Source organism: Enhydra lutris, unplaced genomic scaffold (assembly GCF_002288905.1).
Source record: "Enhydra lutris kenyoni isolate GAN:26980312 unplaced genomic scaffold, ASM228890v2 scaffoldscaffold48, whole genome shotgun sequence".
Classification (NCBI taxonomy): Eukaryota; Metazoa; Chordata; class Mammalia; order Carnivora; family Mustelidae; genus Enhydra; species Enhydra lutris.
This window is the reverse complement of record NW_019154132.1, coordinates 7,807,623-7,821,590: the sequence shown is the minus strand read 5'-3', so window position 1 is coordinate 7,821,590 and position 13,968 is coordinate 7,807,623. Positions and strand designations below refer to the sequence as shown.

Here is a 13,968-nt window from a genome sequence, read left to right as displayed (position 1 = left end):
TGACCCATCTTTCCTTTCTCTCTTGTAGTTTATCTGCTACCATTGGATCCAGGCCCAGGCTACGGTAAACCCTGAATGCTGTCAGTGACCCGGCCAATGTCCACTGCCATCGAATGTCATTTGTCGGGGCGCCTGGGTGGCTCAGTCCGTTAAGCATCCGACTCTTGATTTCAGCTTAGGTCATGATCTCAGGGTTGTGAGATCGAGCCCTGCATTGGGCCTTGCACTGGGCATGGAGCCTGCTTTAGATTCTCAGTCTCCCTCTCCCTCTGCCTCTCATGTGTGCAGTCTCTTTCTTTAAAAAAAAAAAAAAAAAAAGTCCTTTGTCACTGGTTCTACATTTTTGGGACCATTGTCTGCTTTCTACAGATAATCCATGAAAACACAGACTAAGAAAATAAATATTCATTGGGTTCCTCCATAAGTACGCATATGTGTATGAGCCCATGTCTATCTGCAGTCCTATTTTATGCAGACTTTGGGTAGACAACAAATCCCTACCCACGTCCCATGGAGACACAGAGGAGTACTCAGCCCATTTCTGCAGCGTGAAATATAGTTCAGAGATGTGCACTCCGGGGACATCCACCCAGAAGGAGAGCTATGATGGTTAGTTTTATGTGTCAACTCAGCTAGTTAATAGTATCAAGTCATTGACCCAACACAAGTGAAGATGCTGCAGTAAAGGTGCTTCAGACATGGCTAACATCTATGACCAGTTAAGTTTAAGTAAAGAAGATCTCCCTTGATGATGTGGGTGGGGCGTGGTCAGCTGACGGCCTTCAGAGCAAAACCAGATATTTCCCCAGGTCAGAAGAACTTCTGCTTCAAGACTCCAACATCAACTCCCACCTACTCTACAGTTCGGGATTGTTGGCACTCACAACTGCATGACCCAATTCCTTAAAATAAATTCCTACACACCTATCCATCCATCCATCCCTCCCTCCCTCCCTCCCTCCCTCCCTCCTACTGGTTCTACTTCTCTGACCAATGCAAAAACCCAACCTGTTTTTGTAAGGACAAGGAAGCCTTCCAGGAAATTGATTTTTTTTTAAAGATTTTATTTATTTATTTGACAGAGGGATACACAGTGAGAGAGGAAACACAAGAAGGGGGAGTGGGAGACGGAGAAGCAGGCTTCCTGCTGAGCAGGGAGCCTGATGTGGGGCTCGATCCCAGGACCCTGGGATCATGACCTGAGCTGAAGGCAGACGCTTAACGACTCAGCCACCCAGGCGCCCCAGGAAATTGATTTTTAAGGAAGACATGAAGTGTGGAATAAAGAATAAAAACAGGAAGACAGATGTGAAAGGTGAAGGAGGTAGAACTGATACAATTTGGCAGCTGAAATGGGTAGGTGGGGGGGGAGGCAAGAGGAAGGTGAGAAGAATCCAAGAGAATGCCTTTTTCTCCAGCTTAGGAAGCTGACTGTATGGTGATGCCACTCCCTGAACAGGGGACACGGAAAGGTTGTAGGGCTTGGGGACAGGAGGAAATGCCTTTCCTACCTGCTGCATTTGAGGGGTCCCTGGGATGTTCAAGCACCAGTGGGCAGTTGGAGGGGTCTGGAGACACAAAGAGGGAGGGAGGAACTTGTGGGTTAGCTACACAGACTTCACAGACAACAGCTAAGTGACAAATTGAAGCCTTGGGAGAAGATGGGTGCCACAGAGAGAGCGTAGAAGGCATGAGGGCTGAGGGCAGGGCCCCAAAACTCTCACAGTTAAATGGTGTATAAAGAAGACAGAGCAAAGTGGGAGCTGGAAAGAGCAGAGGGAAAACCAAGAGTGAGGCACCATGGAATCCAGAAGGTGATGATGTTCCCCAAAGAGAAGACACGGAACAGAAAGAACATCATGGTACAGCCTCCTGGAAGCGCCGGGAGGGAAGGCACACGCATGAGGGGTGGCTAACGGGTCGGCTGGAATTACTTCAGAACTGTGCCTGGGGACTTAAAGATCTCAGGACTTTCACAAAGACAAAATAAAGCTTTGCCCCCCTCTCCGATAAATAACCACTCCTCCTCTACCCTCTGATGCGGGGGGCAGCCAGTCAGGGGAGGGAAGGCAGGCAGAGCACAAACAACCACTTTCAGGAATTCAGTCCTTACAGGGGAGGAGCAAGATGGCCTGTGCAGGAGGAGGGTCGGGTCGGGGAGGGCTCCTATGGGAGACCGGCAGACAGAAGCACATTCAAATGCCAGCGGGCAGGAGCGCAGGATGGATGAACATGAACCTGGGCAGGAGAAGGAAGGGAAGTGAACTTGGGGCAGCAGGAGTCAGAGTCCTTCCATGTGACGAGAGGAAAGGAGAGAAAGATGTTCCTCGGAGAAGCTGGGAAGCGTCGTGGTGGGAAACGTTCAGGAAGCATCGTTTGGACATTTGGACATTGGACGTGCCTTGAGAGAGGAACCTGGTGGTTTGGGTTATATTCTGCGTTGTTTTTTTACTACAAAAGCCTCAGGACTGTGAGGGACAACGACAAACTCTACCAGCACTATTGCCTTATCCTCTCTGCCGGATGCGAGAAAAATTCCAAAGTGGAGGGGGCAGGAGGAAGGGGACCACGTGAAGAAGATAGTTGAAAACAAACTTGAATAAACACACACACACCCCAGTAAGAACAGCTGTGTGCGCGCGATCTTGAGCCAGCATCAAAACAAGGGGCCCAGGTTCAGAAACCTGGCTGTGGCAACTGGTAAAACACAAGAAACTTCTGGAACACGGGGTATTGCTCAGAACCGACAGAGGGAATGGCCTGGAGCGAAAACCCAACAAACGCTAAGCGATGCTGACCAGCACTGGCAACCCTGAGTGAGCAAGGGACGCCAGCCAGCCTGCAGCCCCCTGCACCACCGCCCACCCCCAAGCCAGGGCCACGGGCCGGTGTGAAAAGCAGTGGCCTCCAGGTCCAGCAAGGCATGCTGAAGCCACAGTCCTGGCTGAGCTTAAAGCATCTCCCAAATCTTAAATAGAAGGGTCGTTTCTAAAAGGCTGGCCAAGCAGAGTCTCTGAAGAAATCCTATGAGCTGGGAAAGGATTACCAGCCCAGAGTACTTCCAGAAAGGAAGTTGTCAAGACATTTTGGAACTGGCCACTTAGGAGCATGTTACCCATTCTCCGGGAGACTCGTGGAGCCTTTGCCAGCCTGTCTGCCTGTCTCCCCCTCTAACTTTATCTACACATTTTCAGTTCGAGGACCCATGTGAACTAGTCTCGTGGGTCTCATTTTTCTTTGCATTCTTCTACCTATTTTTAAACTTCTGTCTCCTCTCTGGTTCATTTTTCAGTGTCTTTGGAGACGCTTTCCCTTGACCTTTTCCTCTACATATATGCCGGCGAAGAGTCATTGCCCTAAATCAGTAATCTCCCAAATGGGATCCACAAATCCCTGGGGAAGGACAAAGATTTTTCTGGAGGGGGTATCAGCATGGAGGATTTCTAAAAGTAGATTACATTTCCAGAAACTTTCTCGATGAGAATTCTTTCCTAAAGCTGATGAGCGTGAGATTGTGCTGGTTCTCCTTTCCTACCTCCCCTCCCTTCTCTCCCCTCCTGAATCTTAAAAGCACACTAACAGAAGTGTAAAAGTCTTTGGAATTCAAAAAAAAAAAAAAAAAAAAAAAAATTTTAAAATAAAAAAAAAAAAAAAAAAAAAAAAAAAAAGGAATAATTTGAGAATGCATTCCCAAGGGAGATCCCTGAGGAGCAAAGCACAGAAAGCTTAGAAAGCTTTCTTTATAATAAATATATCAAATAAGAGTATGTGTGTCTTAATTATTAAACACATAACAAATATATAAATAAGGGTGTATGTGTCTTATTTTATATTAAATTCACTGCAAATCCCCTGCTTTTCCGACCTACGTACTTTAGATTTAAATCCAGAAGTTAGCTGGTTGTTTGAAGACATATGTCAACACTTTTTTTTTAATTGAAAACCAAAGTGACCACTTCTGATTTGCTTGATTTGTTTTATTACGGAGGGCCGTTTCTGCCCCTGTTTGTTTTATGATGGTGGATGTTTCCCAAATATGAAAATCCATACCTTCCACATTTTTTTTTTTTTAAAGTAGACTGCATGTCCAGCATGGAGCCCGAAGCAGGGCTTGAACTCCCAACCCTGAGATCAAGATCTGAGCTGAGATCAAGAGTTGGACACTTAGTGGACTGAGCCACCCAGGTGCCCCCTAAGTTCAACGGTTTGATAAAAATATATTTAAAGCATATACACAATGTGACAAGTCATAGAAGACTGGAACTTTAAAATTATTCAAGTTCACAAAAAATCTTTAATCGTTGGCACAAAAATGTGTGAAAGGGTCCATACAGAGCCCATGACTAATCACTTGCGTTTCTTTTTACTCGGAGTTTATACACAGGCTAGCTAGCTGAAAAGACTAATGTGTGAACTGGGGAGTTCTTTCCATACTGGATGCAAACGATGACTCTTCTCTGTCTAGTGCCTTCAACTAATGGCTAAGGAGCCCCTGCACAGGCTCTCTTGGAGGTCTAAATTCAATTGACCGAGCTCGGGCAAAACACTTCCAAGGCCTCCATCTCATTCTGCCAATTCAAGAAACACACTCCAGACTTGTGCAAGGACCACCCATCCACAAGGGCCTGAGCCACTCTTATAACTAAACATTGATTGTCTCTCTCATTATTTCTAATAGGTCACGATTATTGCATGAGGTGTGAAGCTATTCTTGCCACAGGCACCCTAGCCTGATACAATGGCATCAAAATGACTTTTGATTAAAAAAAAAAAATCAGTCTACCATAGTCAGCCATCCAGAGGGTGGGTAAACCGTGCCAAACGTAAATGGGAACCCACCACCCAGGAAAAAGTCAGGAGAGCCCTAGAAGGGAAGTGCCAAGATCCAATGATTTATGGGATTCTGGGTAAGAAATCTTGTTATTACCATAATGAAAGTAATAAACATTCCATACGAGTTAGGAAATAGGAATTCCAGAGAAGTTCTACCAGTGTCTGATATTTACTAAATCACGAGTCTTCGTTCCGACCTAACACGCAAATATGCTGGAGTCGAACGTGGCCTTGACCCTTCCAGACAGAGCAGCCTCAGTTGAGAAAAAGTAGCCAAGTGGCACACGGAGCAAACGGCCCCTTGGTTTGCTAACAGGGCTGCAATCAAACAGACCCCCGCTCTCAGGGAGGAGTCTGACAGATTCCTCCTAGAGCTTTTCCGCAGCCTGCAACAATTCATCTGTCAAAAAAGTGCATGAATGGGAAAAATCCAGCCTCTGAGCCAAGGACTGTGTTGCAAGTGTCTCAGATTTTTGAGAGGGGGCCAAACATGCCTTTATGGATTGTTTTCAGTCTCTTGGCTTTGTAGCACCTCAACCCTAAATACTAGATAACTGTTTTAGAGGTGTAACTCCATTTCAGACACTGACCCAACTTGGGCTCTTCAGAGAAATCCGGGCACATTTCTCAACACAGATGGTGCATTTGCATATGTATAACTGGCAGGAGGACAAACACACACATCGTCCTTTTGCTAAGAGCACTTAGCTATGCGAACACTGCATTTCCCGAACTCCTTACTCCCGTTTCCTCCCTGCAGCTGCTGCCCCCTTCCACCGGACTTTTGCTTCTTCCCAATATCTTTATCAGAAGAGCAGGAGGAGTGGAAAGGAAACTGAACTCTAATTCATCAATCTAGCTGCATATGGCAGCTCCAGGGGGAAAGGCTCGTGAGAGAAGGATGGGAAAACCATTGTCAGGATTCGATGATTATTCGTGGATCTTAATTATTCCCGTTCTTCCCATCTGGGAAGTTCAGGGATGATTAACAGCTGGCTGCTGGTACAGTTCCACGGGGGACAGACTGTCAAACTGGTGGACCCTCCAGGGAATCCCTCCCCTTGACCCCTGACCTGGATCACCTGCATGGGGTTTTCGACCTGATGCTCCGAGCGAGCATTATAAACTATAAATCACTGCTTCCCTCTCTACTTTCTGGGTTGTCTCCGGAAGCGTTAGGTAGGGCTGACTGGGGACTGTCTAGCCGAGGCTGTTTGAATCTACAGTATTGATCCCCACACGCAAAATTACTTCCAACTCACAGATCAGCAACCTGTTAACTCAATGACTTGCCTGCAGTAACAGGTGCTGGTCAGGAGAAGGTCGTGGCATGGAATGTGAGGGCCTTTACTAAGGAAGCATTGCCAAGGATGTGAGCTGAAAGGTTTCCGGAGGGATTTTATTTAAAAAAAAATAATAATAATAATAAAAGCAGGGGGGTGGGGAGGGGGAGGAGAAACAGACTGAAGAAGGGAGAAGCAGCTGTTTGGAAATAAACTGTAAAACATCTGTAGCACACGACCAGAATTCTCTAAGTATGAGCATGAACTTTTAAAGGGACCTCAACTTTCAGAAACGACACCCCAACTGCACAGCAACCAACGACACACCGAAGGCAACCGATCCTTTGAAGTGCTCCTGGCGGGAAAGAAGGTGCACCAAGACGTGCTCTCGCACGGTGGGGTCCATGTTCCCAGCAGCCACGTGGCTGCATCAGGCCACACGGAAGGGACAACTCGGAGAAAACCCAGCTCTAGGGCACTGCCATCTTATCGTGGATGGAGTTTAAAGAACCAGACGCGCAGGGACCTGCTCTCCCGCCTCTGGGAAGCCTGCACGGCTGCCTCACACATCTTCAGGAATCTTTGGGGGCACGTCAGACAGCAAAAGAGCAAACAAACTTTCTGCACAGTGTCTCTGGCTTCATTTGCATCACTGCAATAGAATTCAGAGATTTTTTTTCAAATCAAGGTTCAAGGGTCTAAGTAGTTCAATTTATTTTTCAGTAACTAAGTTACCAGAAACTTGTAGCGTGGCTGTATTTATTTTCTGAAGAAGGCTCCAAGTTGGCAAAAAGGGTCCTTGGAAGGACATATTTCTTCACGTTCTCTTGATCTCAGTGTGTGGAGATTCGCTTAACAGCTGTTTTATGTACAAGTGTTTTTTCAGCCACGTCCTCCCCCTCCATAAACAGGCTTTTTTCAGGCAAAAGAAGTCTGCGAGACACAACAAAATTCTAGGCTGCTCTCCGTGCTTCTTCCAGCAGCAGACGAAGTAAGAGCTTAAGATGATCATCACGTTACGTGCCTCCATTTACTCCTTTAACAGCTGAAGGTGAGATGCATTGGAAACAAAGATGCTCCTTCTCCTATGTCAGCTAGGGAGGCCTTTCCAGGCTCATCGTCACTCAAAAGGCAATTGTGACGTAAAATCATAAGAAACACCAATTTTACTAAGTGCTCGGCAATTCTGAATCTCAAACAGGAAGCTGTTTACCAGGGGGGCTAGTGACCAGGAGTCAAAGTTGTGATGCATGCAAAGAAATGAAGAGAAACAAGCAAACTAACCATCCTTTGAGATATATATCTATATATATTTAGGTATATATTATATATATATTTTTTTAATTACAGTAATAACTCCTTGCATTTTTAAAATATCATTTATTTGAAGAGTGCCAAACTCAGTAAATCCAGGCTTCTCTCTCAGCAGCATTGCGGGTGGGAGACAAGCACTGTTTTTGTAAATACTGAAAATGGACCATCACAGAAAGCTATCTGGTATACCATCATGCTCTTAACCACCAGTCTTCCTCTGGCTGTATAGAACAGGTGTCTAGGGAGGAAATCCGTTCTCTCTGGAATTCATCTCAACTTTCTCGTCTCCATGACTACTCTTGTTGGTTCGCCAGTAAAGTTTTAGCCATTCCTTGCTAAGTAGGTGGCCAGTGGTTCTAGGGACTTCCCTTTCCAGGACTGAAAAGTTCACCTCAGACTGTGAGAAACGTAAACCCTCCATCCATCCCTGACTATACTCCGGGGCCCTGGGAAGGAAGAAGGGGCTGTGGGGCTGGCAGTCCAAGGTAGGAAGTAGCCCATCTCTGTGGAGACAACTGGTCCCCCCTTCCCTCAGCGGATTCTATAAGCTCAGGGTTAGCAACCTACTGAGAAGTAAGAGGATTTCTTACACTTCTTCCAAGATCAACTTCCTACACTTCCTTCTCTTTTGTGTTTGATCTTCTGCCATGCTTGTGTCAAATCCTATCATCCACAGTTCAAAGGATTTTGTAAGAAAAAGTGAATTTTGCCAAATGTGTGAATTAAAAAAAAAAACCTCAGAAACTATAGAGAAAATATTTGCGTTGAGGCATGATAAATGTAAAAAAAAAATTATTCTGACACAGAATAGCTTTATTTCATAACACTCATGATAACAACCTGACCACTTTATTATTACATGATTAGGACATACAGATGTGTATCGGTCAAGTTATACTTGAAGACGGTCAGTTAACTTGTTTTAAAATAAACTGTCACTAAAGATTACTGACTTTCACATTTCTTAAAAAATAAGATGAATTTAGATAATAAGGGGGAGGTATAAGAGGATGAATCACACATTTAATGATGAAATGCAAAAAAGTGTCGATAATCACAAAAGGAAACTGAAGAAGAGCCCTTTAGGTTTCTATGTGCAGTACAGAATGTGAGGGTTAGCTATAATGGCACCTTCCATTTTTAAATATAAAAAATGATTGACCCAAATTGCCAAAGGGTATTTATGTCCACTTACCAGATAATTTTAAAAATATTGAATTTTAAAAAGGTTAGGAAGAACGAAAATCAAAAGGAACCGTTTTTTTCCATGTAAAAGAAATAAATGGCAAAGAGAAATCAAATGAAAATTGGAGCATTTCAGACCAGAAAGATGGAGCCTTAAAAAGAGTCCAATAAAAATATACAACAGCATAGAGGATGGGAACATCAACTGTTTTGAGAACTTCACATGTTATCTCATTTAATTTTCACAATCATCTCATGAGAAAGATATTTTCATTTCAGATGCGCAATCATCTGTTCTCTTCCTTGGAGGGTCAACCACTCCCTCTCAACCAGATCCTTCCCAGGGACTATTTAAACATATCAAATCTCTGCCCGGCATAGCCTCACACACACTCCCAACCTCTCTAGTGCACACCTAGTCTCTCTCTTCCCCTTTCACAAGCCAGACTCCATGAGAATTGTCTCAACTCTAGGTGTGCCCTTCCTAACCTTACTCTTACCCTTGCCCATCCCAAAGTGACTTCTGCCTTGATCTCTCCATCAAGTGAAGCTCAGGAGTCCGTGGCCTGCACATTGCAAATTTCAACGGACAATTTTAAGTTCTCACACTGATCTCTCAGCAATCCTGCAAACTGTTAGTCACCCCCTCCTCTTCGATACACCTTCTTCTCAATGCTCCTGGTTTCTCTCCTCCCTCCCTGACTGATCCTACACCGCCACTTTTGTAGTTTCCATCCCGGGCCCTCTTCTCTCTCACTCATCACTCTTCCCCTGGCTGAGGGCATCAAGGCTCACTACTTCAGTTACCCTGCACCACTCATGGCACCAAGTCCTATCCCCACGCTGCATCTCTCCTTCTGACTTCAGAGCTCTAGAAGCCAATGAGTTCTCAACAATTTCTCCTGGAAAACTCAAAGAGCCCTCAAAACCCAATATGACCATGACCCAAACTATAATCTACCCCCCACCAACCCAGTGTTCCAGATTTCCCTGTTGCTGTGAGCAACACTCCCTCCGCCCAGGTCTGCAACCTAGAAACCTGCGCGTCACCCTCCGTGCCTCCCTCCCGCTCACTCCTTCGTGTCTTATCTATTACCAGATCCTATATGTTTACCTCCTAAATCTCTCAAATCCACCCACTCCTCTCCACCTCCGCTATCATTCAAGCCCCCTCCTCTCAACCCAGCTGCTAAAATCTCTCCACCCTCCTCCATTCTGTCTGTTCTCTGCACCAAACCGCAGTGATCTTTTCTCAAACGCATATTTGACCAAGTCGGCCCCCCACCACTAGTGGCTCAAACCCTTTCCCACTACTCTTGCAATAAAGGCTAAAGTCCCAAATACAGCCTGTGAGGCCTGGCACCTTTCAGTTCTTCCGAAGAGCCACACACCCTCCTGATACAGCCTCTAGCCAAGCACCATTTCTTCCAGGCTAGCATCCCAGAACTCCCAGGCTTGCTTAATGGCTTTTACTCCTTCAGAAGCACTTATCCTCAGTTTATTATCATACTCATTCCTAAAATTACTTGGTTGATACTTATGTCGGTTTTTTTTATTTAATTGCATCTCCACGCACAGCTCATAGCACTCGACGCACAGTTGTTAAATGGGCAGATGAACAAAGGAGAGACTCCTTTAAATCTTGTGCTAATTCAGCAGGTGACCGAAGTCAGATTCAGAGGCAGGCCTATCAAATGCTAAAGGTCATGCTCTATGAAGGTCATCCGCTCTACACCATCCTGCCTCCCGCAGCCAGTGCTCACCATGGGCTTACTGAGCCTGAATCCATACAAATACATTAAAAATGGGCTAATTCATAGAGTCTTGGTCCACATCCCTAAGGGGCAGGCCTTGAAGTTGGCAGAGAGAGCAATGCGACAGGTGGGAAGGGAGGTGGCTGTGGGCACTTGCTGGCTACGTGAGCCGCAGCCCGTGACTCTTTCTGTGCCCTGGTTTCCTCATCTGTGAAGTAGTAACGAGAGTAAGGGCAGGACTCTGGTGGGGATTAAACAGAAGCAAACAGTCTCTTGACTACCAAATGCTGGGTATTCAACGAAGGGGGCCAGCAGCAGCAGTGGAAGGAGCTTTAATGATAATGTTAAGGCAAATAAAGACAGTCACATAGTGCATTATACTGTTTGGATCAGAAAGTTGCTAAGAGGTGCGAGTTAACAAACACAGTCTCACATTTAACAAATATCCATTGATCACTCACTAAGCAGAAGCTATTTGGAATAAAAAAGGATTTAGATTAATGCAAGGATGAAGGAAAACTAAGAGCGTGAAGGGTCTTACTTTTTAAAAGGAATTAAAAATGCCGTCGCTGTGGGTGAGCCGTCTGGTCCCAGCAACACGCACCAGGAGATGGGAAGTTAAATCGGTCACAGAAACTCAAGGGTGAGAACATCTCGATTCCCCAGAATAAATCATGACAGATTAGTACTACAGTTAAGTAAAAGCAGCACAGAAATAAATTATTGGGTGTGTGCACTATCTAGATTCTACCTAACTCAAACACCCACTGAGCCACGTACAGTCTATGAAGTAAGGTAGAATGAGGTGAACCAGAGCAGCGGGCTGGTTTCCCGACGGCACCCTGTGGTTTCAGGGCGGAAAGACCATACGCACCCAAACACGCTCGCCAGATGCCACAAAAAGACACAGTGAGCACCAAGGAGCTACCAGAAAAGGCTGTTTTCTCATCAATCCCTTCTTGCCCTCAGATGGCACCTCTTCGCTATTTAAGCGTCCTTCCCCACTTTGGTGTCCCCATCTCTAAAATGGGGGAGGATGAAGTGAAATCCTGCAGCTGGGAACCCTGTGGAGAGCAGAGAGCTCTATGGAAAAGTAATAACCTTTTTGTCAGCATTGTTAGTAAGTACGCTATTTGCAAATTGAAAGCTCCTTAGAAATGCAATCTGCCCAGGTGAGGCACGGAGGCAGTAACCTGAGCATCCCCTAGAGGGCAGCACGGCGGGAACCTGGCACTGTGGCCACCACCCAGGAGCGCTCCATCAGGTTGCTCTGTGCCCACCACAACCACCTGCGGGGCTGTAACCTCTGTCTTAGGGCAAGCACTTGGGTCCTCCTGCTCAGCTCCACAGGGAGACCCACAGGGATCCAGAAATTGCCAAGATAACACGTCCACCAGCCTCCGGGTCAGGAATTACTGCTCCCCAAGAAGCAGATTTATGGCGCGCCTAATCGGTACATGAAAATCAGAAATATTTGAATGTCTGCATGTTTGAGGCACTGGTCTATGAGCTTGGGAGAAAACTCAACAGTTGGGCAGTACCTGCCCTCAGAACATTTATCATCTTGTTGGAGAAACAAGACACAAATAGAGAAGACAGTCCATGAGAAGAGATGGCTGCATACCAAATGAGCACCGGAGCTACCAGAACTAAAAGCGAGTACCCTCCTGGAGGGAGGGCATGGGATCGTGGCTGAATGGCATCAGGGGGAAGCGTTCCAGCATCCCAGCCTCAAAACCAAGCTCTGCTCCTGACTCCGTGAATCTGGGAAGTTGCTTCAGAGAACTGAACTCTAGGGAAACAGTGGGGGTTAAATAGAAATCCTCTCAAACTCTTTCCTAGCTCTAAAAACCTAAGATGCTAAGCATCAGTTCCAATTTCTCTACTTCTTTCAAGTTTTCCCTGTTACTCATTTTCAGAAATGTACCAGTGTACAGCCACAGAAACAATGTCTAGGAAGCAGCTCTCTTCTGCTCATTTTGAGGGAGGCAGAAACTTCTAGTGGTCAAGGGATGGGGTTTGGAGACAGACACCCCTGACTGCTTACTGAACTCCGCTGTTGCTGGCTATGCAACTCCGAGCCAGGCACTGAATGCTAGGCTTCTGGAAAGCCTCAGTCTCCTTAGCTCTAAAATGGGGATGACATCAACTATGACAAAGGTTTTCATGGAAATCGAATCAGATAGAACTTTTAAATAACAGAGTACAATGTTTGGTGCATTATACTCAAAACACACCGGCTGTTAATAACGTTTTTGTTTCACTGTTACATTTCCCTATAATGTGCATTTGTCCCATGGACCCCCACTGCTTTGAGATGAGGGTACCTAAAAGATAAGACCAGTCTCCAGTAACACACCTCTCCAGACAAAGTTTTATACTGTGCTCTGAAGGTCGGTTTCACAGTCAGTAAACAGTTATAGGAAAGAATTTCCAAAAGGCACAGTGGCTGACTCCAGCAAGATGCACCTCTGAACGGGAGGGCGTAACCAGACTTCTGAACTAACAGGTAATGTTCCTTGTATAAAAGTTATTAGCGCTCGGGGCACCTGGGTGGCTCAGTGGGTTAAGCCGCTGCCTTTGGCTCAAGTCATGATCCCAGGTCCTGGGTTCGAGCCCCACATCGGGCTTTCTGCTCAGCGGGGAGCCTGCTTCCTCCTCTCTCTCTGCCTGCCTCTCTGCCTACTTGTGATTTCTCTCTGTCAAATAAATAAATAAAATCTTTAAAAAAAAAAAAGTTATTAGCGCTCATTTCAGGAAGGAGGAAAAGCAGAAGGCAATGCTATCAGTAACGTTTGGGGAGCCAAGGAAAACGCTCATGTATACAGAGGTGTCTCAGGCTGGGGCCCCGAAGAGGGCGGGTAGGCTGGACTCACTGCCGGGCAGTCAAGCAAACAAGCCCCAAGGAAGGTCGCTCCGCTAGTGGCTCCAGCTCTAAATATAAAGGTATGTTTGCACAGAGTACTAATTTGGTAGTTCTCATGTGTTTACCAGGGTTTTAGGCTTTACTTTCAGCTTTTTCTCCCCTGTTTATTAAAAAAATAATAATAATAACGATTCCAGAAAGATACAGTCTTCATTAGGTTTCTGTGTTGGTTCTGTTTTAATATTGGCCTAAGGTCCTCCTTCTCTTCCCGGCTTCTCTCTCCTGCCTAACCCTTCCCAAACCTGCAAATGCCACAAGTCTTCTAAGAAACAAGGCACTTCCTATTCTGGCCTAAGGGGAGCCTGATTGACTCTGTATCTCCCATGTTCCAGTCCAGGCACTGGAGCAAGACGGGGCATTCCATCCGACACAGAGTTACTCCGGGCGAGCTTTAACGTGCTTTAAAGAAACACTCTTATAAAGCAAGTATTCATGTATTACTTGTGTAATTTTAAAAACCGCAGTGTGTAGAACCGTCTCCAGTCCGCTCTCTCCTAACTTGCTGGCCACCTAGTTGAGGGACTCGTGCATAGGTGTGTGTATGCATCTGTGCAGTGCTCGTGCAGGGTAAGTGTTAATGGTCTGAAGCTGAAGTGTACCCAGGGGCCACCTGCCAGCATCCACAGCAGATCGGGCCAAGCCGGCCAGCACCTCCGTCCTCCCTTCATATTGC

General features: G+C 45.9%; 1 protein-coding gene across 1 annotated transcript in view; it reads right to left on the bottom strand.

Moving 5' to 3' along the window:
- Window positions 1–13,968, bottom strand: part of LOC111156661 (bone morphogenetic protein 6) — a 147,959-nt gene that overhangs the window by 81,010 nt on the left and 52,981 nt on the right. The gene's annotated exons all lie outside the window — the stretch shown is intronic.